At 34.3% G+C, this 22718-nt stretch overlaps 1 protein-coding gene across 1 annotated transcript in view; it reads right to left on the bottom strand.

Annotated features, from left to right (window-relative positions):
* Positions 1-22718, bottom strand: part of Epha5 (EPH receptor A5) — a 323174-nt gene that overhangs the window by 55260 nt on the left and 245196 nt on the right. The window lies entirely within an intron of this gene.

Below are 22718 nucleotides of genomic sequence, written 5' to 3'. Positions count from 1 at the left end.
ATGTATTTAATTGATTATCCTCAATTAAATATAATATGCGAATAAAGATATGCAGAATTAAATATTTCATTTTAATTAATTCCCTCAAGTTATATCTTGAAGATACAGGTAGCTATTTAATGCCAGGTTTTGTAAGTAGCCTCAAATTTAGAGTGAGAACAAGTCTTACTCTTACTCAAGTCTTACTCTTTCAACCCACTGATACTTAAGCCAGTAAAATTGGTTATCATAGACTATTGAAAATGTCATGCTAGGTGACTCTAAAATAACTTTTGGATGAACATCAATTTTAATTTCCATTTTTTGATGTTGAAAATTCACTCATAAATGTATAATTTCAGGTTATAGTTATATAAAAATAAAATATTGATAATGCATACATTTCTGGGGATATTGCAACACTCAAAATCACTTTTAATTTTCAAAATACTGATAGCAAGTATCCAAATACGTGAAGTATATTATTTAATGAAATTCATTTTATTGCCAGAAACCATGTAAACTTATAGCAGAATTCAGCAAAGAAGTGATTTAGTGCTTGGATGCACTCACTTCCATTTATTTTTATGAACAGCATTTATAGTAATTTCTGAAGAACTATAATGGAACTTGGCAACAATATCATACAGCAGTGGGTCCAGGCTTATGATTGAAATCATGCTATTTTGAATCTTACTTGAAATTTATCGACTGCATTTTATATGAAATTTAGAAAGGAAAATAAAGACAATCTTTACTATATTTCCAAATGCCTATGAAGACAGATAAGCATGTCTAAAATCAATACCAATGGACTTTTCTTATAAGAATATACATATCCATATGTTTAACTTCCTTCTCCCTCTCCCTCCTTTTCCTTTCAAAGCATCATGATACATTAATTCCAAGTATTGATAAACATCTAAGTGTTTGGTTATCACTTTATAAGTTGATACTAAAACATTTATTTAAATACAAATATCCATAATTATATATTTTTATGATTAATTCAAATCATATTTACATAAAAATCATAGTTATACAGAAAAATTAAAGTATTTTGCTCTGTGGAAGATTTTAATGTATTTGTATTGACAGCACTCTTCTGAGATAGCTTTATCTCATCTCAATGATTAGGAAACTAAGGTGCTGGTTGTCTAAGTTATTCTAAAGAAAATAGTAGTTCATGGCACACACAAATTTCAGATTCTTCAGTGGATCCACTGTTGCTGGTCCTTGTTAGCCTGCCACATAGTCTTCCAGATAGGGCAATTGTTAAAATCTCATGCATGTAACTACAGTGATAAAAATACTTATGATTTATTGAAGTTGGACTGAGGATTCAGAAAAGCAAAGTCAGTCACAAGCCTTAGAAGCCAGGCACACACTTTTAATGCCAGCAGCCAGAAGCTAGGAGGTGGTGGTATACACCTTAAATCCTAGGATTCAGGATTAAAAGATAGACAGATCTCTGTGAGTCCACGGCCACCCAGATCTACACAAGAGTGAATTAGTCTAAAAGAGAATTATAGCTCATACATTTAATCCCAGTATTAGGGATGTATATAAAACAGATGAAAGGTCTCAGAGATGCATTCATTTTCCAGCTGATTTGAGTAGAAGTTACAGTTTGAGGCTTGTAGGAGTTCATGGAGACAGAACCAGCACATTTAGTCTTAGATAGAGGTGAGAAGCTAGTGACCAGCTGCTTTGATTTTCTGATATTCAGCATGAAGTTTGAACTCGAATATCAGTCTCTGGGTTTTTTATTAATTGTGTTACATGTAACTTTCTCACTTTCCTAGTGTTCCTGCCTCGTGTCAGCACTTGGATTACAAGTACAAGAACATTGCTTCATGGCCCAGGCCAGCCTATCAGCCTTGTGTCAAGTACTATTTTATGGAAAGCTGTCACCTGGGCTTTAGTGTGCTTTTCTTTTCTTTTCTTTTTTTTTTTTTTTTTGATGCTGCTTATGCTAAGAGAATGTGGTAAAGAGATACTACAAAGTTAAATAGTATCTTTTGGCTCTGTATTGTTTTAGAGTAGTAGCTTGTTAAGATGGAGAAAATTTTTAGATTTTTGTTGCTTTTACATTCAAAATTTAAATGCAGTAACAATATTTTCTATAATTGCTGTTAAAAATACCATTACCATATTTACTTATGTCTGCTAACATAAGACTGCATTAATTGTATTATGCAGTACAACTCAATAAATAAAACCAAATACCAATCAACTGAGACAAATGATGACTTTAGTAGAAAATGATATGTTATTTCCCCCTCCTGTACAACTCTCTCTATGATAAACGTTTATAAGCAGACTTAGAATTATGCTTAAAATTACTACAATGAACAAATGTTACTAGACATTATTTATCAATAGTCTGAATTCTAATAATAAGAAAAACAGCCAAGATCCTACCAATAAAGGAAATGTTTTATTTGTTGTCCATGGGTATAAAAACTATAAGTATTATAATCTTATGAATTAGAATGAATGTCTCTCTTTTCTCCTCTCTATCTCTGTCTTTCTCCATTTCTCTTCCACTCCCATGCAATTTACTATAATTAAAATAAGATTATATGAACTGTAATCCTGAAAAATAAAATTCCATTCACCTCTCATAAAAATTTACTTCATTTTAGATATGTTTAATAAAAAATAAAGACAAAACATATACACAAGGTTTTAAGAATCATTGCTTCAGATTTTTTACCAACTGTCTTTGACTTATGAGAGCATATGTGAATATGACATTGATCATTGGGACTCTCTTAAGGCAAAGTAAAAATAATTATTTTAACAATAGCATAATCAATGTAAAAAGGTAGACCCTTTAATCAAAGTAATTATTTTAGTGATTTATATAAAGTAATTAATTATTTTAGTGATTTATATACCATTGCCATATTACATACCCCCCATTTTATAACATAATTGAATATTTAACTACATGCAAATAGATATGCAAATGTCAGTGTAATTTTTAAATTTTCCATAAAATACATTTGCTAAGGATTTAGTGATGAGAGCTTTCTTGTATTTACATATAATTAAAAAATGAAGTTTTGTTTGTATGCATATTTGAACCAGATAAATAACTAAAAACACTCCATGAACTATTGTTTTACAACAAATTCATAGGAGTTTGTCACGAGGTTGTATAAACCACCAGGTTGTATAAAACATATGTTTACCTTATTTAATAAATATTCCAGTAAAGACAGGTTTAAATTCAAGCCTTTAAGATAATTTAGAATTTGAAAATCAAATGTGCTAGAAATAGCAGCCAGTAATATTTCTGGGAGTACAATGGTTGAGCATAGTGATATTCGCATTTCTGCAGCTCTTAGCACCCAGAACTCTATAAGTAAGTACTAGAAGCTACAGCAAGATGATGACTATCTATAATTCAAATCATTTAGCTATTTCAGGCTTTCAATTAAAAATGGTTTTGTTTTAATAAAATATGTCTGTCCTTCTGAAAATTTGAATGTTATAACAGAATTCTTCATGCATATATGTATGGTGTGTGTGTATATACAAGTGAGAGAGACAGAGAGAGAAAGAAAGAAAGAGCAAGAGAATATTGAATACTTGTGCCAGTGTGAGCAAGATAATCTCGTTCCTGTAGAAGCAGGTAATTATACCTCAAGGGAAGAGATCAACAAAACACTAGATCACAAAAACAAGACTAGACACTATGAAGGCATGAGAACTTAAATTCTCAAATAAGACATCATAAGAAACACATAACAAAAACAATTACATGCCCTCAGATAGAAGACAAAGACAGCAAAAGAGTCAAATTCAGAAAACAACTATTTAGACACAAACTGCTTTTAATTTACTAGTAAAATGAAAAGGCTAAATCATTTACCATTTCAGAATGAATCCACAGAGAATATCAGTACTCCATACTTGAGCAAACAGAGAGAATGTCGTGTAGTTATTGGATATATGACAATTTGCTTATTCTCATTAGAGTTCACACCTTAAATTTTCATTGGCATGAGATATTAGCTAAGTCCAGGAGTGTCTGGTAGCTTTAGTACTGGGATCCTACACATTGGATTAAAAACAGAACTTCGCATTGAGAATGTCTGTGCCACTATTGCAATATACAGCATGCAGTTAATAATCCTTTTTAAATGGGCCTTTGAACTTGTTATGACATTAAGAGGTCACCACTATTCGCCACTGATGTGGATGTAAGTTTCCTTTGTGGTTCACTTTTTTTTTGTACCACATTCTTTCCCACATTCTGATTTCCTTGACCCACTCTGCAAATTTAAGAATTTTCATAAAAAACGTTTGTTATGGAGCTCTCTACCCATTCAACACTGTTTAAAAGAAATTACAAAGAACACCAAAACACATTTGCACAGTGTGGCCTGTAGTGTAATATAATGAATTTGATTTTGATGTAAGGCATTAAAAGAATATGACCTAGTTTGTTTCTGTTCTGTGATGATCAAGCAAATGTTAACGAGGAAAGACTTTATTTCTGACCATTGTTTACAGTCTATCATTAGGGGAAGTCATGAAGCAGAGACCGTGTAGGAACAGTATTTACTGACTTTCATCCGATGGCTTGTTCAGCTGGTTTTCTCACACAAATAAGTATCAGCACTCTAGGCATGGCACCAGTTATAGGAGCTGAATCACATTAATCATCAACCTATAAAATGCCCCATTAAGTCCACAAGCCATCTTGATAAAGACAATAGTTCAATCTACTTTCACTCATCCCAGGTTGTATAAAACTGGCAAAAACTAAACAGCATAGAAAGATTCCTTAAGCAAACTCAGCATTATAAGCTCTATCATATCACTAATATATATATATATATATATATATATATATATATATATATATGATAGGTTACATTGTGTAAGCTGTGGCAAAATGAATTAGAAACAAGTCATTTTAAATAGGGAATTTTAAAAAAGACACTACAATTACTACATTGAAAACAATTATTTCAACATGAAATGATAAAACAAACTACATGAAAGTTAAAGAAAAAAGAAAACAAACTATTTGAGGAGAGAGGACTTCATACAACACTCCAATTACATTATTTCTACTCCTTCAAGCTATACACAAAAGATGAGTTCCCTTAGTTATTCATTTAATCATTCTAATGAACGGAAAGCATTAAGATAGAATTACATCTTCCATAGATTCTACAAAGGAGGGTCAACAATAAAACTAGCAAATTTTACTGAAAATCCTGCATTATTTTTTATTTAAGATTATTGAAACAGCAATGGATATCATAAAATACCATGTAATCATTTGCCTTAGTGGTAGAGCAGTCATAATCACTATAGGCAAACATTCCCTTAAAAAACTGTTGTTCACTTTTACAATACAAAACTTACAGCAGAATATTATTTTCTCAATACATACTATGTTTTCTTCAATTGTAGCTATACATTATAAACAGTAGAAATGAATTTTAGAAAGCAAAGAATATTAAACAATGAAAGTCAATAACCAAATCTTATCTTACCACAAATGGGAAACCTTGATTGTAAAACAAAACTATCAGTATTATTTCTACAGCAATTAAAAGTTTCTGGATTCTGTTCAGATTAAGAAGTTTTGATGCAATATTTACTTACTCAATAAATACTTTGTATTCAACCATGTGATTTTCTTATAATAGTCTTGGGAGAATTTATTTAATGAATGAAAGGGGAGTATTTATAATTAGCATATTAAAATCTTCTAAAGTGCATGGAAATGCTAATGAGCAATTTGTTTCCATGTAGTACTTCAAATAATCTCCTGTTATTTGTTTACAATATTAATTTACATTGTCTACAAATGAAGCGTGACATTGCTAGATAACTATAAATGCTATCATGTCTTTTAATAAATCAAACAAGATTTCCTTAATATTCATCTGTAGAGGTTTTAGTTAAATGTAAGGTTAGTGTTATCAAGGTATCCTTTGTGCTTTCATATTTCAGTACTAGTTACTTGAACGGTTTAGCTATGTGTATTAAAAAACATCATAGCTATAGAATTTTCTTTACTCATCCTCCTTAGCGCCTGGACCACAAACTTAAAGTTACGTAAAAACAAATTTCAGCTTCCTCTATGTTCCTTCCGAGAGCTAGCCAGCAATAAATACTTGATATTTTTCCAAGAAAGATGTTTCTTTTTAACTTGCTCTGGAGTCAGGATATAACAGAGTACACTTAATTCATACATATACAATATATATATACATATATGCATATGTACATTTAAGACCAATTCTAAAAAGACAAATTAGATGTGCTTTCATCTTTTCATGAATATTTTATGAAATTATGGAATGCCTTGTCATGATACTACTAGCATTAATCCATAAAATGGAAAGCTATATAGATGCTCACAAAAATGAAGAACATCATCACCTTTACTACTTTGACTAGTGCCAATGCCAGCAGAAGAATCAAATCCTGAAGAAGTTTATTTAATGTCTTCCTAGTTTTTACCATAGTCATGAGTAATAGAGATGAATAAACACAACACACAAATTCCCAACTGAGAAGTTAAAAGATATGGATTTTACTGGCTCACTGTACAACATGCACTTTCTTTTAGAATGCCCAGATATACCGTTTGAATGTCTATCAATCTATCAGAATAATGACATTTCTATGCTTTCTCTCTGTTCTATATCACTGACTTGTGTAACTGAATGTTTTCTTTTCTCTGTTGTTTTCTCTAAAATAAAAGGAACAGGAGGAAATAAGATGAGTATATTCTTAAGTATTTAAAATGTTAAGTATTTTATTAATGACTCATAAGTTATGTTATGCATATTGGTAAATTGTCAGGTGTAGAACTCACCAAGGAGCCATCTTTGTAAGCAGGGTTGCCACCTTGCCACTATGTCAGACCTAAACAACCATATTAGCCTCATAACTCTGTGGTCTAGTGATGGGCTACTGTCCTCACTTTGTGATTGGGAGGGAAGAGAACAGAAGAGCCCAAGAATACAAACAGATAGTGGTTCTCACCCTTCCTAAAGCTGCAGGACATTAATACAGTTCCTCATGTTATGGTGATCCTGAACTATAAAAGTATTTGTTGCTACTTCATAACTGTAATTTCACTGCTGGTGATGAATAATAAATATCTGATATTCAAACTGAAGGGATCATTACCCACAGGTTGAGAATCACTGAGCTAAAAGTATATCAGTTACAACTGATGTACTATTGTTTGTGTATAAACAAATAAAATTGCTTATAATAGGAAAGAGAAGTTGGACATTCAACCATGAAAACCTGATCTATGGAGAGAAAGATCAGTCAGGAACTTGAGCTTTTCCACTTGTGTTCTGTTTGATGATATGAGTGGCCAGCTGTGGCTAGTATTTGTTTGACTACATTGAAGCCTCACTGAGGAAAGACTTCTGCCTAGAGCTCTTTCTGTTGAGAACTCCAGCTGGCTGTCTTGATGACATTCCATAGTAAATTTCTGCTAAAAGTTTTGAGTACTTTATTTGATGATGTTTTGTTATCTGCCTCTATCCATCCATGCATCCATGCATCCATCCTTCTAAGTATCTGTTATTTATGCCTTTATTTATTGTTTTATTTTGGGTTGTTGTTTGTTTATTAAACTTATTTACTCAAATCTCAAGGGAAGAATAGGCACTGTAGAGCATTATCCAGACATTTATAGAATTAAACAAAACGAAAGGTGATTATATACTGTGGAAGCAATATTTTCTTTTGACATAATAAAAATAAAAAATAAATAGTAGCTTGTACCAAAAAATTTAATAATCCAAAAATATTTGCATGTGTGGATGTGGGAATTAACTTCTTTGTGTTTTAAAACTGTGTTTGTATATAAAATATAAAATATAAAATTTTTGAAGAAGAAATGATGGAAAATGAGACTACCAATTGCTGGAGGGAAGCCAAACTACAGGAAAGCAGCTGAACCTTTTTTAACAAACAGCAAATTGACAAAGCTTACAATAATACCTGCTGCTTTCTTTAGTTTTTGCCTTCTCTCACTTCCAAATTTTAACTAATTAGAGGCAGCCAAATCATCTGGAAAGCACTGTTTCTGTTAGAGCATATAACAATTTCCCCTTATTTGGTATATAAATGACAGATTTCAAACACACACACACACACACACACACACACACACACACACACACACACACACACACACCCTTTCCATGTATAAAGCTATTCCAATACTCTACTTGCCTCTGAGTCTCTGCCAAATGCAAATGATGTTAGTTCCATCTATTCCTAACAATTATCTTTAAAAAAAATCACTTACTCTGCTTTAGCTTAGTTCTGAGTGCTTCCAATTTATTTTTACTGAAGAAAGAATCTTTGGTTGCTCAAAAAAAGACAACACATGGATTCCAATTTTCAGTTGGGCATAGTCTTTTTCTGAATAAATACTGCTACATTAACATATAAGCTACTTGATGCAGAGAGTTTCATTTTATTTATTTATTTAGAAGAAGAAATGTAAGCTATTTTGCTCTTTAGCCAGAGGAAGAGATGCTTCATATCCATTGGGCTTTGTCCCTCCTTTACAGTTTCCTGTTGACTTGTTATCCTCATAGAAGAGCAAGTAATTATCACCAGGAACATTAACTGCCCAACTATTTGATTTTAATCAAAGTAGAGAGAAAATGTATGAGCAGAAAAATATGTACAAATATAAGTCTACTTTAAAAAAACAATGTTTCTTAATGGACATATCTGATTAAAAAAACTCATTTTGATTACAGGAGAAGGACTATTAAGGTACCCTCCCCATTATTACTTAGATTCTTGTCATCCTTGTAGATTCCTGGGGATTTCCCTAGGACCAGGTTTCTTGTTAACCCCATAATGGCTCCTGCTATCAAGTCCTTCCAATAACTGGACCTTCCTGATCCTTCATGTTCTCCTCCTTCTTCCCCGCTCCATTCTCCCCTTCCCACTCTTCTAGTACCCTCCCCACCCCCACAACTCTCAATCTCCCAATTTACTCAGATCTTGCCTATTTCCCCTGTAATCAGATTGATGACTACCTTAATTGCCATCACAGACACTTTTTTCATTAGCTAATGGAAGCAGATGAAGAGATCCACAGCTAAGCACTGGGAGAAAATGCCTGGTTTCCAGTTGAAGAGAGGAAGGAGCAATAATATGCACAAAACTCAAGTCCAAATGGATCAAAGACCTCAACATCAATCCAGCTAAATTGAACCTCTTAAAAGAGAAAGTAGGAGTTACCCTTGAACAAATTGGTATAGGAGACTACTTCCTAAACACAACTCCAGGGGCACAGACACTGAAAGAAACAATTACTAAATGGGACCTCTTCCAATGTAGAAGTAAGGGAAAGCACAGAGTGGACAAGACCATACGGCAGCCCACAACAGGGAAAAGATTTTCACCAATCTTATAATCGACAAAGGGCTGATCTCCAAAATATACAAAGAAATAAAGAAACTAATCAACAAAACACCAAATAATCCTATTAAAAATGGGGTACAGAACTGAAGAGAGAATTCTCAATAGAGAAAATCAAAAAGGCTGAAAGACACTTAAGAAAGTGCTCCACATCCCTAGCTATCAGGGAAATGCAAATCAAAACAACTTTGAGATACAATCTTACTACTGCCAGAATGGCTAAAATTAGAAACACCAATGAGGACTCATGCTGGAGAGGATGTGGAGAAAGGGGAACACTCCTCCACTGCTGATGGGAGTGAAACTCGTCACTGCTGGTGGGAGAGCAAACTCATACAGGCATTTTGGAGATCAGTATGGCGGTTCCTCAGGAAAATGGGAATTAGTTTACCACAGGACCCGGCATCCACATCCATGCAACAAAGACATGTGTTCAACTATGTTCATAGAAGCACTATTTGTAATAGCAATATCCTGGAAGCAACCTAGATGCCCTTCAAATGAAGAATGGATAATGAAGATATGGCTCATCTACAGAACAGAATACGACTCTGCAGAAAAAATTAATGGTATCTTGAAATTCTCAGGCAAGTGGATGGCACTTGAAGAAACCATCCTGAATGAAATAACCCAGTCACAAAAAGAGGAACATAGTATGTACTCACTCATATATGGATTTTAGACCTAGAGCAAAGGATCACCAGCCTATAATTCATACCAACAGAGGAACTAGGATACAAGGTGTATTCTAAGAGATTCATATAAAGTCCCTCACAGAAGCAGGAAGGGGAGCACAGAGGAAGTGGGGGGGGGCAGCAAATGGAGAGAGAAGTAGGAGAAAGCCAGGGAAAGGAGAGGAAAACACGTGGGACTAGGAAGATTGAGCCTGGTTAGGAATAGAAGATGAGAGAGAGAGAGAGAGAGAGAGAGAGAACATAAAAGAGGGAGCAAATATTGGTTTGAAGATAAAATTGAACACAAAGAAAGGTCTAGAGAACACCAAGACTGCTGCCAACTAACAATTTGAGCTTCAGTGGAAAGGCTACCATAAATGCCTTTCTGGATAGGGAGATTAACAACTAATGTATCCATAGAGCCCTCATCTAATACCTGTTAGAAACAGGAGCAAACACCCATACATAAACACTGAGTGGAACTAGAACCCAGATGCAGATGAAGAGGAAAAGACCAGGCAGCAGAAACACATAGAGACAGCTTACCTGAACAAAGAGGAGCTAACAGGCCCCCAGACTGATAGCTGTGAAGCCAGCATGGGACTGACTCAGACCCCCCCTGAATATTTGTCTCAGCCAGAAGGAGGGAGCAGTCTATGGGACCTCAGACAGTGGAGCCAGGATTTATTCCTGGTGCACAAAAGGACTTTGTGAACACATCCCCCATGGAGGGATAACTGCCTTAATCTAGAGACAGGAGAGAAGCCCTAGTCCCTACTTCACAAGACCTGTCAGATCTACATGACCCCAACTGGAGGGAATTCCCCTACATATGGAAGTGGGGTGGGGGGATGGGAGGGGAGGGTGGTTAGAGTGCATGGGAGAGGGCAGAGAGGCTAAAAGGGAGGGAAGGGGGAGAGGGAACTGGGATCAACATGTAAAATAATAACTTAAATTTAAAAAGATAGATAAAAAGAAATAATTATTGATACCATAATGTATAAACAGATATTCATCTATATGTATCAGTGTTCCTAAAAGTATTTATGGGTACTGGTCTTTGTTTGAATTAATCAGATGTGTTCCAAGGAAAATTGAAATAATAATAACAGACCAATCATACTGATCCCAAATTACCAATCAGAAAAATGAAAATTAGTGAGTACAAATATATGTGAAAGGTTAGAAATACAATACCAATGTACTGTGTACCATTATATTCTAGTTTAAAAATACTTTCAATCATTCAAGTTTTATAATTTGAACATGAACTGTCCTTCAAAAATCTCATGTATCAAACATTTTAAATGTTTGTGACATTTTTGGAAATGAATGTTATGAAGATTTAGACATATCATTAAAAGTATAAAATAATGTTGAGTTCATATCTTAATCAGTTACTAAATATTATAGGCATATATGGAATAGTTTGGTTTCCTAGTCACAAGTATAAGCAATGAAATGTATATCTTATCTCCTACTCAATTTTATTAGTACATCTCTTCTTTGGCTTGGATGGGCAAAATAACTTTGCTCTATCAGGACATACTGCTTTATCACAGGTACACAGCAATGGTGGCACTTGACCACACTTGAAACCTAGAAGGCTGTAAGCCAATTTACCCATCAGATAAATATGAAACCCTTAGTATCAGACATGATGTATCAAACAAGTGAAATAACAATTGTCAAGTGCTTAACGACCTGTGAAAACTCTAACACACAGTAGCTTAAAAAATTTAATGCTGGCCAGTGCATAAATTTTCCAAGCAAAATAATTAATTTGCACCAAAGGAACACAGATTTGCTTCTGGAAGTAAAATAGAACAGGTACAGAAGTATCAGAGTAACAAACTGATTTCATAACATAAGAAGGAAGAATAATTCTTGGAGGCAAATGAGAGTTGTCAGTTAGTAAGGGAATATGTGAACACTATGGAATGGTTAGTTTGGAGGTCACTATAGAGGAGTAATAAAATTATGAAAACATAAGACATGGAGAGGTTTCTCTAACACTGAAGTTTCCAAACATGTCAAGCTATTGATATTTCTCCTCTCAGGATGGAAGCTAGAGCAAAATGAGCAAGTTGTGACAAATAATCCTCAATGTGTATTTAATTGGATTTGTAATTGCCTACAAAATGGAGATGCACTCCTCTAGGTGTGTCTTTGGATTCATTTTAGACTAAGGAATAGAGAGAAAGAGATCAACAGATGGAGTGGGGTGGGAGAACTACAGTGAATTTAGGTCATATCATATCATGGATTGGGAAAAATATAAAAGGGGGAAAGAGTAGCAAAATGCTAACTAGAATTTCTTCCCTTGATCATTGATAATGTGGAAATTCTCTAATCTTCTATAAGCTACCAGCTATTAGACTGAACTTTGTGAAGCAACAAGTCACAGAAAGTGCCCCTGTTCTAATCTGTTTTCCTCATTTTTCATCTTTCAGAGTGGGGGGAGTCAAAATAGTTGTAAAACAGCACACAGAAGAAATCAAGAAATAATGTTCTACAGTATCCTCAAAATAGACTTATTATGTTTCTTCCTTTTCAGTTTATACTGCCCCCATGAATTTCATTATTAAAGGACTTTTATTTTTCAATTATATTTGGAAATCTTAACCTTTCAATGACTGGTGAGCTCTTCAGATAATAAAGGCACATAAGGGGCAAACCTTGTGACCTGAGTTCAATCACTGAAATGTCACATACATATGGAAGGAAAAACCAACTGCACAATGGTATCCATTAATCTCCACATGGGTGACACAACAGGAAATACACACACACACACACACACACACAAACACACACACACAAACAGATAATATTAATAACATAATAATATTTAATAGTAATAGCAACTCAAGATACAGAGACATTGTTCATCCTAGAAGTAGACATCTTTTTTTTTTTTCAGAAAGCAAATTTTTCAGAATGGTCTTCACATTCAAACTCACTAATTTAGAGCTGTGAGCCTTCTAACAGGACTTTATATTTCAAGAAGTAATGTACCACAGCCTCAATCATTCCAGAATCAGAGTCTAGTTGATTAGATACTTAGAGATCAAAAGTTGGAGAATTATTCAAGTAGCCAATCTTATACTATTTGTCCTCCCTCTCCTGTTTTTATTGAGAAATCTCATAATAGCTCTGAGATTTACCATTCTTTTAATCTATTGCCTTGTGGGCACAAACACAGGGAAAGATGAATATTCTCATTTGATGGCATGTAAGTATTAATTTATTTTGTTATCTTGAGCATCATTTGTGTTCATTCATTTGCTAATTGTCTGTCTACCCTCTAGCAAAAGACAGAAAACAATGACTAACCAATACATGTAAGTCCCAAAATTTTAATTAGGAAGAAGGATAACATGTCATTAACAAAGGTAAGACCTGCAAAAAAGGTCTCTAAGTAATAGGTAATAGCAACACCCCCCCACACACACACACACATTGTCTCCTTAATAATTTTGGCCACAAAATTGGACTTCATGCATGCTAAAGATCCAAATTTTTTTCTGTGAGATGGGAAAAGGAAGGAATAAGCAAAGGGAATTCCGTAAGCAAGATATCTGCACTTCATTGTGATTTCATATTGACAGCTGTATCAAAAGTCAGTGCTTTGACTTAATAAAGAACTCAGTTGTTTGAGGCTGAGTCTCTAATCTACAGGAAACACTTATTTGATTTTCAACTCGTGCAATAACATCCAGAACACAGATCTGAAACCATATGGTTTTTAGCCAATGTTCAAATTCTTTTGGAAAATTTTACTCTGTTTCTTGGCAATTTCTTAGAAAATTTAGTTTTGCTGTTGAAGTTCTATCTTTTGACCAAAGGAAATACTATGTTCGTGTGAAAGTTCATGGCTTTGTGCCCTTCAAAAGATGTGATGAAAATTTCAGACCTAACAGGAACTTCTAGAGCCTACCTTATTCTGGTTGCTAGTGATGTACATCTTAAATACAAATGAGTCACTTAACTGTCTTACAGAAATGAAGCCTAGGCAAAGGGCACACATGAAAAGGCATGATTTTTGGCTTGTAATTTGTATTAGGTGATAGGAAAGATTTCTAGATTTTCTCCAAAGAAAGTCTGCATTGTTGCAAATCACTGTCATTGATGACTTGTCTCAGTACCACAGAGTTTTTCCTCTGAAAAGTTTGATTCAGTACAATATCCTGAGATATACAGTAAAGCTTACATGTTTGATCTGTGAGAAATTGCTGGTGGGATATTCAATGCCACTGAGCAATGGAGTCAATAACCCTGTTAGAGTCAGTTTCCTAGGATGATTGACTCCCTACAGTGGCAATTAGCTGTTGCTATGCTCCTACTATACTGATCACTAGTCTGCCCTCATCTCATTTGTCAGTCATTAATAAATTATGATCTCCTCTCTAATTATTTTTAAAAGCTCTTGAACAAAAACAAACCACATGTAATTGTATGAAAATAGATTGGATAACAACTCTCAGTATTAAATCAATATGTTTGCCTGGATATTTTATAGTTTTATGAAATCACATCCTCGATGGCTCATAAACCACTGAAATTAACACTTAGTGAACTCTTTTGCAAATTATAGATGGTATGTGATATTGCAAATATTTGTTTACTTACTATTATCCAAAATTAAATAGTGTTATATTCAAATAGTTTATGCAATTTTCTTCTTAAAATCTGACAAGTTTGAAACTATATCACCCTACTTTCTTTGAAGAGGTAAAGAATCATTAATTTACCTTTTTGAAAACCTAATGGAAATAACAGAAAATGGCTTAAATTATATCTTTGCTTATGAAAGTCACTGTAATTATTACTGAATAATGCTAACATTAGAGTAACTAGGTGTCAAAAACACTATGGTAAGCCAAGGTATTTAAAATAAACTCTTAAGTAACATCTTGAAATCATTATTTCTTCATTTGTTACTTGCAAAGAGAATATATTTATGGGTCATATATTCTGTAACTCTTTGAATGGAGTTACTAACATAACTCTTTTTCCCAAATTCTATAATTAATAATGAGTGATTCACTTGAAATGGTTATTGGTGCACAGTTCACTTTTAATTCCATACTTTATGAGTAACTCATTTAATTAGATTAATTGTAAAAGCCACAAAAAGTTCTTAATCATTTCTTATGAAAGGAAAAAAGAGCATACCACACAATGAACTATACTTTGTGGTGGAAAATTTCAAATATAGATGAGAGATAACTGATGCCTTACTATAATGTTTCAGTGGAAAGAGTAAATACTTTAGCTATAGAATGGAGAATTTAACATGGTGTTATAAATCTTGACATGTGGCCAAAATCTAAATTTGAAGAAGTGAGAAGGAATTTTGTCCAAGAAAAGGGGGATGCCATTCTGTATGCAGAGTGATATCCACTCTCCTCGTGCTTGGTCCATGTGCTTTACAATGAATGTCATGCTCCAACATGGTTATCTGCTGTGCTGGACCATTTGTTAACAGAACTGAGTTCTTCATCCTCTTGTCCGTTAATGGGCACTGCTATGTTTACCAACTTACTCTTTGGAGCTTGATGTAAGTCTTTGGTCAAATCTGTTATTGGCTTTGTAAATGAAGTATAAGAGCACTGAAATCAAAGCTTATCTCAGTAAAGTGATTATTAACCCAAAGATGAGTTGCTCTTCCATAAATACACAGACTCTTATAAGTCCTAACTCAATATTCCTCCTCTGTTGGACATATCATTCAAAATAAAATATTAGGTATAATATCTCTAATAATTTCCAGAAATTGAGAGGCAGAGACAGTCAGATCTTTGAGTTCTTGACTAGCCTGGTCTACAAAGCTACTCCAGAGACAGCCAGGGCTAAAGAGAGAAACTATGTCTTGAAAAACAAACAAAAAATGAAAACTGAAACTCTAAATGATAGCTAAAAGGCATTCAGTATATAAGATGTTTTAAGGATATATAGACGTGAAATTAACAAGCTTTACTAAAAATCTAGAATAAGGATGGCATTGGTAACATTAGAAATGATTTGATATGAAGTATAATTCCCAAGTAATCCTTTCAATAAAAAGATGGAGAAATCATTTTATTCTCATAAATTAATGGACATTTAAGCATTTTATCAATTTTACTGATCATTCTGAAAAATTTTAAAATGTTAATCCCTTATTCTAGCAGAAAGAAATCAGAAATATTATAAGCCATGGCTGACAAACTCCATGATTATATGTTATGGAAAATTTCTAGGGTGAAAAGAAAGGGAAGGACCCACAAAGATGGCTCTTTAGGTAAAAGCATTTGTCCTGCAAACCTGACATTTGGATTAGAGATATGCATCTGTGATTAACACACTGTTACTAAAACATAGAGCTGATTAATAAACCATGATGGAAGCTTACAGGCCAGGTAGACTGCAGTGTGAAGTTTAGCAGCAGAACCAAATGGAGAGACCATGACTCAAAACAAATTGGAGAACATTTATGTCTGTAAAGTTGTCCTTTGATTTCAACATGTGTATATGTCATCTGGGAATGAAAAGCCACTCATCTCTTCACACTGCCTCATTAAGTACTTACTTTTCTTTCCATCTGCTCATGAGAAGATTCAGAAAGAGGGCACAAGAAGATGCCGTGTAGTCGAGGAAAGAGAAACAGAGCCAGACCCTTCTCTGCTAAGATAACACTATATGGAAATATTTAGATTAATAGAAAGGGGTTAATAATTAAGAGAGAGCTAGCCAATAAGTAGCCTGAGTCATTGGCCAAACAGTTTATAATTAATATGTTTCTGTGTGCTTATTTGGGGATAATCAACAGTGGGATGAGGCTGGAATGAAACTCCAATTATAAATATTAATAAGGTATTCATCATACCATCATTTTCTACAAACAACAAAAATGTATGGATTCCAATTGTATTGAAAAGTCTGATCCTTTTACCGTTATTTTAATTTAGCCCTTTAAAATTATGTCTACAACTGGCAGAAATCATAAAGTTTTGAGATAAAATTTTGTCTTGAGTAGATGTTTCCTCAGCCAGGCTACTGCTCTGAGATAGGCTGAAGCTGTGGCGGGCAGGAGAGTTTTAACGTGGCGGGAATATGGGGATATGTTTATGGCAGCCACCATCTTGACCACGTAGCCTAGCCTCACCCCCCATGGTTCTTCCCTCTGCTACCAGCCACCTAGGCAGAGGTAGTCTAGCCAGCTTCTGCCAACAACAGAACCTGTAATTCATTTACCTTTTGCTTTTATTCTTTTATTTGCTTTATTCTTTATTCTTTGTCTCTAATTTCTTTTTCACTATGGAATACATAACTTCACATTTTAGTCTTCTCAATTTTACCCAGTCCTGTTTAATATATCTATACATTTAATTTAAATTTATGTAAATGTAAGCTAACTTCATACAACTTAAATTCAACTGTACTAAGTCTCAAATACTTCTAAATTGTTATGTGCCTTTTTAATGGTGGTAAACATTTAAGGTTATACATGTCTATTTCAATCTAACAAAATATTTATGCCACCCAGTCTTTCCTGTAAGCTGTTTATAAAGGTTAAGCCTCTATTATCAAAGGGAGTTTTATCTACCTCTTTGTCCTCTACAGGTATAAGTCTAACCTGCTAAGTTAAAACCAGTTAGAGTCAAGCTGCAGGGCTCTCAGTAAAACATCCCTCCACAGCCTCTCAGCTTGGATCCAGTTTTCCACACAGATTAATTAATTACAGGGATAAAGCCTTACCTAGCCACCTGTGAGCTTAAGGCAAGTAACTAAAGACATATTTTTGTATACTAAGGTATGCTAGACAGTCAAACAGCCCTCAAATGCTCAGAGATCTAGAGAATATGGCATTTAAAATGTTTCATTAAAAAGCTTTTATAACAGAGACAGGCCAGCTGCTGGCACCACCCATTTCCTCCAAGAAGACTGATGGGCATTGAAAGAAGCTCCACCCACAAAAGTTGCAATGCTAACCACTGAGAAATCCTGCCTTTCGTCTCAACTGCTGCAAAGGGCTCTAAGGACCGTGGACAAGAGGGCAGTGGAATCAACTTTCTCCACGTTGCTTGGGCCAACGGTAGGTAAGTCTTCCAAAAGCTCGTAATCCACAGGTCTTGTGCCATCAGCAGAAGGCAGATGTCTTTAAAGCCTCTGACTTCAACAACTGTGGAGGACCTGGGGTGGCTGTCCATGCTGCCAGCTAGTAAGTCTCTGTTACTCTCTAATCATTCAGGTAAAATATTATCCTTCTCAAGAACTCTGATGCTTTTGACGACTGGTAGCTTTGTCAGTTTAAAGCAGCAGCCAAGGCTCCAATTGTTACAAAACAGATTTCAAAAAATGGGTATTTTAAGGTTGCTACTGTTTATAGTCTTAACATTAATCAATAAAGTTTTAACAGTATTAAACACCATACTATGCCACTATATGATTACATCTGTAACTATGACCTTACAATTAAGGTGTTTTCATTGTGCTAAAAATCTGCCAGCTGCATGTGTTAATCCTTTCAGCTAAATCATTTCTAACATGAGTATGCTGCTAATGTGTCTTAATATTTATGTTTTCACAAACTCAATGGATTCAAGTTCCAGGGAGCTGAATTGGATCCATTTACAGGTCAGATTCACTCCAAATGAATCACCTTTTACCTGGCCTGGGGACTTCCTTCCCTTGTCCCAGGACACCCTTGGGAGCCCCTCCCCACCTCACACTTCTCCCATTAAGCACTAAGACCTAAGAGAAAAAAACCTAACCTTGTCTTCTGTTTTGCTAACATCTTGCCAGGTCTCAAAGAGACGCCAGAGCCCCATACTGTCAAAACTGTGATGAAACAACCATCTACCAGGACGTGGAAGCACCCCAGTCTTTGCGGATCCCCCAAAGACTATGCCCCCAATTCAGCAGGAAGCAGTCTCCAGAACTCAAGGTCCTTGTTCCCTAACCTGCCACGCCCAACCCCCACCTTTTTAATAACAATAAGAGGTGGGAATGTTAGGAACTATCAGCCTGCTGACCCCCGCCCCACCGATGGGCAGGACACTCATGGCCATGTCATCTCTACATCAGCTTTGCCTTGTGGCCAGAGGACTCAGTTATGCATGCCCAAGCCTCTTTTAAAGCAAGTACACCAAGTGCTTCTCTCTCTCTCTGATTCTTTGCTCTCTCTCTCTGTTCCCTCTCTCTCTCCTGCCACCCCCTCTTTCTCTCCCCTCTCTCAATAAACTCCACGTGGGTGCTGAAAAAAAAAATAAAAGTATGTTTACAGATAAGTCTACTGAAATAAAAGATAAATATTTGAACAAAGATGATTGCTCTTCTTATCTCAAATGCACAGGAGGAACCTTGGCTGTGACATGTAATAGAATCCCCAATAAATCATTGTAATGGATATCTGTGATGTCTGAATTATTTGCAATCTGATATAGTTAAGGACTTAGAAGAAAACTGCAAATCACAAAAATTTACTGTTATTTTTCAAGTAAAAGAGGATATAGCTAACACAATGTTTCATAAAAAGCTACTGCCTATGTTTCCACTGTCACCCTATGTCTTAAATCTTACAATTCAGGCTACATATACAATGTGCATTCATTGCTGAACAACTCACCTCGGCATTCAACAAGTCATTTCACAAGTTAGTGTCAGTTTCTTAATGGGAGATAAAGGTAATATCATATCTATACACTCTTCATATACTCAAAACACACAAGAGAATTTTGGTCCCAAAAGTAATGCTTTCTAGGCAAAAAGCCATATTTCAACTAAATTTATCATCTAAGAAACATCTTTGTGGAGTCACAAATGAATGGTCTTAAAAATTTCATGAAAGACTATGCAGAAAAAACAAATCCCTTTTCTTCTTCAGGATGTTTTCCTTGCTTCTTATTTTTTAATTTCAAAACTGGCAAATGGCTTTAAGCTTTTGGGTTTTATGTTCAACAGCAAATATAAATATATATGACTGAGCATGTATGCAATAATGTGTGTTTCTTACCTTTGAATGTTCCCCAAGAATCAATTTGAAGTAAAAAGAAAAAAATCTCCAATATTTGTGAGATGTAACAAATTATGAGAACATATGGGAAATTTAGATTTCAGAAATAAAACGAAACATTATTTAATCACATGCAATTTAAGAGAATCAACTTAAACAGTCACTTCTGTATAGGCAAATTCAGTTTGTTCTTAATTCTTCCTTATATTATAATTTGATTTGTATTAGACAAAGAAATGTGTGAGAGTCAATTTGTAGAAATTAGTAGGACTTTGTGTTTTAAAGGGGAAATTTAATTTAAAGGGGAAAAGAGCTAAGTTAAAGAAAGACAAAAACAGAAAAAGCAATAGTGAGAAGCTGTCTCCCAGTTAGCTACAGACTTATGGAAATGAAAGTCTCACAAAACCCACAGATTAAATAGCTACATTGATTATATACATTAAATGTAAGGGAAGAAACACAAATCATGCCATAGAAAACTGTTCTATGTTCAATATTCTTAGAGATGAAAGAGAAAGATTAAAGAACAGTTAAAGTTTGCTTACATTTCAAAGGGATTAAGTTTTAATCTGGTTGGATAATTAGACATAGCTTGTTGAAAGAGTGTCAATTTTTCTTTAATGGCATATGGGAGTTTAAACATTATTGAGAAATAATACAGTAAAAAAAAAAGAAATGTAAGCCTTGAAGTAAAAGTCCTTTGGAAATAATGAACACCTTTCCAAGAGAGGATTATTTTCCACTTAATAAAGAATAATACATTTTTTGAAGATTAACAAAATTACATACATTCTAAATCTATATCTAGCTGGAAAGTATCTAAAAAATTGACAAGCAATGCCTAAAAGGGTTTTGAATCTTTGTGTTTCATTTCCTTTTATCTTGAATGTATAATAGAACAAATGGTTAACAATAATTTGCATTAATTTACCTGTAAACTATTCACTATGACATATTCTAAAGGTTTTGTTTTTCTGTATGATGCATACAATTTCAAAATGCCATCATTACAATTGTATTTTCTTTTAATTAACATATTGATCAAAATTATCAAATTATATACACTAGTATTACTTTCTGCAACAAATTAAAATAATTTGAATCTTTTATTTTGTACTATTGAGAAATCAAATTATGTTCAATTAACTAAAATATTGGCAAATGTGTACCTGAGACATCTGATTATATTATTTTATTCAAGAAGTTAAACTATGAAAAGAGAGTGCAAAGTGAGAGAGAAATCTTGAAAACCTTAGGCATGTATAAAAGTTTATCAATTGTTGCTGTAGTTTTATTTGTCCTGCCAGGTCGTGTCACCATTCTCAGCCTCAGACATACACACAGATGCTATACTAATTATTAAACTGTTGGTCAATTTCTAAGGCTGCTTATTGGCTAGCTCTGTCTTAATTATTAACCAGTTTCTATAAATCTATTTCCATGTTGTCTTGGCTTACTGGAGGCAGGTCTGGAACTGGTATTCCTTCCTCTGCTACATGGCATCCCTTTCCAGCACCTCTTTGACTCTCTACCCAGAATTCTCCTCATTTTGTAGCCTTGACTATCTTTCTGCCTCTAATGGCTTTTGGCTAAACAGTGTTTCATTCATCAACCAGTAAGAGGAACATATATACAGAATTCCATCCACCTTTTTTGCTGTAATGGCAGAGAGGAAATGTGTTGGATATTTTTTTTCAACTTGACACAGAGGCTGGAGATAACTCAAAGGAGGGCACCTCAGTATATAAGGCCTCTATAAGATTCTGTTGTAGGATATTTTTTTAAATGAATGATTGTCTGGGGAAGACTCAGATCATTGTGGGTGGTGCCATCTTTGGGCTGGTAGTCATGGTCTCCATTCAAAAGCAGACTGAAAAAGCCATAGGGAGCAAGCCAAACAGCAGGAAACCTCTATCATCTCTGTGTCAATTCCTGCCTCCAGCTGCCTTCCCCATTTGAGTTCTTACTTTGACTTACTTTCATCATGGAATATGAAAGGAAATGTAAGACAAGTAAATTTTTTCTTCACCAACTTGCTTTTGGTCATTATGTTTCATCACTGGAAGAGTGTGTGTGTGTGTGTGTATGTGTGTGTGTGTATTTGTACGTGTATGTGTATATATATTTAAAATATATATTAACATTTTACAGCATATCCGTAGTATAATCACTTAAATATGTGCAAAGTTTTGGTGACATTTCTTCTTTGTGTTACATTTTGTTTAACAGATGTCAATTGAGTTAATTCAGGAAAATTCCGTTATTACCAGATGACAATACTTAAGACCAACCAAAGTTGTTACATTCAAAGACTTTAACAAGATAAAAAAAGCCTTTAAGTTCACCTCGTTTAAACTGGTGGTAGATAAGTAGATGTGTTCAAGCATGAACTAAGTTTTATATTCAGAATAAAGTACAAAAGCTGGAGACATTCCTGTCAAAAAGTAAACAGATAAATTCCAAACATCCATTAAAATTAATGAATGCTAGCTTAATAAAATGCAGAACTTTCATGGACAAACAAAAATTGTTCATAGAGCATTCGAACCTATAGTTACTTCTTGGTGAAAATGCTATTCACCAAGGTTTAGTGAAGTTGGCTTTTCCTACCGAGAACA

The sequence above is a fragment of the Phodopus roborovskii genome, unplaced genomic scaffold (assembly GCF_943737965.1).
Source record: "Phodopus roborovskii unplaced genomic scaffold, PHOROB, whole genome shotgun sequence".
In the NCBI taxonomy this organism is placed as follows: Eukaryota; Metazoa; Chordata; class Mammalia; order Rodentia; family Cricetidae; genus Phodopus; species Phodopus roborovskii.
The sequence above is the reverse complement of the archived record's forward strand: the minus strand, read 5'-3'. Positions and strand labels throughout refer to the sequence as shown.